Source organism: Palaemon carinicauda, unplaced genomic scaffold (genome assembly GCF_036898095.1).
Source record: "Palaemon carinicauda isolate YSFRI2023 unplaced genomic scaffold, ASM3689809v2 scaffold46, whole genome shotgun sequence".
Lineage (NCBI taxonomy): Eukaryota > Metazoa > Arthropoda > Malacostraca > Decapoda > Palaemonidae > Palaemon > Palaemon carinicauda.
The window spans coordinates 210,001-213,545 of NW_027171717.1; the positions used below are offsets into that span (position 1 = coordinate 210,001).

The window sequence follows — 3,545 nt, forward strand, 5'->3', positions numbered from 1 at the left end:
AGTCTCCCTTGTCAACATTCATACAATATAAGGTTTTTTGTTAATTTCTTTGTAATTAATAACAAATTAAGAGACACTTTGTTATCATAGCAAAATAAAATTACTCACAGTGGAAACAGTTCTGTATTTTGTGCATGAAAAATCATCTAATTACATTTATTTACAAGAATAAAGGAATAATATATAAAACCTTAATTTTCACATTTCCACCACTTCCATGATAAACATGGTTATGCTTGTCTTATATCTTTCGTCTTACAAGTGAATAATTAAGAAACCAACTTCAACATTTTACTTATAGCTTTCCGAGATGAGCTAATGTTTCTATTCAGAATTCGAATCCTAAAAAAAAAGTACGACAACGCACAAAATACCTAATAACTTCCTGAAGTAATGAAATGTGCTAATGAAGTTATTGCGTTTCCCCCTGATTTCAAAGATTTTTCTGCCATGAAAACAAAGAAGCATTTTTTTCCATTGTTTTTAGATTTTCGAAAAAATTTTCGTTGGGTTTCATCAGTTTTCTGTCATCCCTACTTAAGCACGAATCCATGTAGACCTATTATCCCCTTTAGTTGCTCTATTGCCTAAAATTCATACTGAAGAAACTTCCGAGCGATAAACCCTCCCCCATATTGTAATCCTCCTTCTTCCATGGCATCTTCTAATAAACCTTCCTCATCTTCCAGATTAGCATCAATACAATTTTCAAATTCATTTTCTACCAAGCAAAACAACATGGCAGACAAGCTTAATTCTTTCTGAAGATAATTTTTTTTAATTTTCAATTACTGTATTTTCCTTGGAAAGAAACTGAGCAAATTCGTTTGAAGTTGCATTCACACCTTCATAACTTTGAATGTTAGATTTGGAACCTAAAAGAGTTGCTTCCTTTCCTAATAGATGGGCTCTGAGCCGGTGTTTAAATGCAACAGGAGAGGGATGCTGATGACATGCACCCATCTGACGTATGCAACCAAAGAAGTGTTCTAATCCATCTTGATTTAATCTGTTTGTCTAATAATTCGTACATCAAATTCCTTTCATAGACACCCGTTTCAAAGTACCGGCAAGATATCAGTGCATTCTCAACATTTATGTTATCTCCCCGTTTGCAGAGGTGCACCCATTTTTTCCTAGTTTCACTGTCCTTTGGAACTGAATGAAATATAAGATCTGAATTTTTTCGTCCTGGTTGAGAAGCATCCAAACACAGCACAGATATTGGGCATATTGGTAATTGAATATTGTTGTTAAAATTTACACAACCACTTTCAAGAATTAGATCGACAACCAAGGACAATTCCTCGACCTGTTTACTTTGTTTAACTGTAGGTAGCACCTGTCCGTTTGGAGGTGTTGACGTCACGATATCCACCTGCGCAGAAATGTCAATTTTTGGACCAGCGATGAGGAAACCTTGTATTCTATAGACCTTGATAATATGCATTAATTCTTAACACATGGTTCGTATACCAACTCTACATTAAGCTGACCAATGAAAAAAAGTTTAGAGAATTAGATAGCGAGATATGGTGAAGGATGATATGGAGAGAAGAGGTTTGGTGGAAGAGGAGGCCTTTGATAGAAGGCATTGGAAATGGTGCATCGCGCAATAGACCCTTTAATTTAGGGATAACGGTGGGAAAGACGAAGGCAGAAGTATTAACAAAAAATTGCACCAAGCATATGGTAATTTTAGCAATTATTAAAAACCCCATACAGAACAGAACAAATTCTCTTGATCGCTTAATAAATAACGTAACTTGATGGCAGTTTTCATAGTCATATAATATAGGAATTTAGTATTCTTACTAATAAATATATTGGCACTAGAGTTGTACCGAAAATCGTTTGGAATGAAATCTCACAGGAAACCACTCAATCCAAATTATAGCAACATGTTGCGATTAATATAAATGTAACATGATTATGCTTCTAAAAGTTGTATGATAGGGAAGTCTGGGAATTATAATAAATGGATAATGCTTGGAAGTGAAATATAAGTTGTTTTGAGTTCTTCAGTGATGTTTTTGTGAGTGATAGATTAATAAGCTTCAAAATCTCAATATATCATATCTATACACGATAAGCTGCCTTTTCATTAAATTTCAGAGAGAATATATGGAAATTACAAAATCTACGCTCTACTAATGAAAAAAACACTATTAGATGCATACCCACTTGAAACCTACTCAAATTTATTGGATTTCCGATCAACAACAAAAAGTCTCTTAAAGATGCCTAGATTTTCAGTGACATTCATTGGATTTCATATTTCAAAAACGTTCTTTTTTTAATGTTCGAGGGAGTTGTGATACTGTTTGAGACAAATACATTTAGAACTTACGACAAAGCCCTTCCATGCACATCAGAATCCAAAACAATGAGCCTAAAAATGTTGCAAGATATAATATCCAATCACTCTTTAAAGACTTTCAACTACTTACTAATGGTTCGGTTCATGTCTAGAATTATACAATTGGATGTCCTAAGTGTGCGTGCGCCCTTTGACCGACAGTGATATTTATTCCAGCATTTGGTAACACTTCCTTTATAAGCTCATTAGTGAAATCGCAGCCTTTCCATAGACTGAAGAACGTACTTAGCAAATCCTGAATACGGTTATAACTAACCTTGGAGCCTTAGTTTCCATCGACGCGAATGGCCCAGTGGAACTTATAAATCTCAAAGTGAAACTGAGGATATTACAGCCTGTATTAATATTACGATACAATTCGAAACATCTGACGTCTTTACTGAAGTAGCCATTACATCCTCCAAAAAGGGAAATTGCTCAACCTTGACTCATAACTGATATCAGAATGACTGACCAACAGTTTCATACTTTTAGAATTTGAAATGAATTCTATGGACCTTAAAGTATGAAAGACTTGCAAACTTCATCTGAAAAAAAAAAAAATAGAACATTTTGTTTTTTAATGAAATTTCTCAACCTTGATACATAACTGATATCAGAATGGCTGACCAAAAGTTTCACACTTTTAGAATTAGAAATTGAATGCTTATACTTTTAGTTATGAAAGGCTTACAGACTTCAATGAAAATGGGATTTTATAGGCAGACATTCTTTCCATTGCTATGAATAGGATAGAAAGCTAGATATAAAACCTACCATTTGAGGGAGGAATTTAAAACATGATGTCGTAAACGCATTATATCTTTTCATTGTATTTTACCAACGTAAGTGTTGACAACTCATTTCATCCCCTGAAATATACCCTATTAAATTATACTATCTTTTCTATATTCAGGATATTCATAAGCTTTACGCTTACACAATTACGACTATAAAATGTATATTTGGATAAAAAAAAAAAATGCTATCAAGTCTAGTGTATAATCATTATGTTCCTAAGTTTGGGATAATCTAAGCTAAGTATTGATGGAAAATATATTTAAAAAATAAATGCAGCAATTAACTTATCTCCTGCCAATAAGATTAATATGTATAGAAGAGTCTTGTTATAATAACGGGAATAAATTCCTATAATATAAACCAGTGGAAACTTAATTACTAAAGC

The 3,545-nt window shown here is 33.2% G+C and overlaps 1 pseudogene; it reads left to right on the forward strand.

The window, feature by feature from the left end:
- The window catches only part of LOC137636940 (uncharacterized), a 142,299-nt pseudogene extending 139,013 nt beyond the window's left edge, over positions 1-3,286 (forward strand).
- The last annotated feature ends 259 nt before the right edge of the window (positions 3,287-3,545 follow it).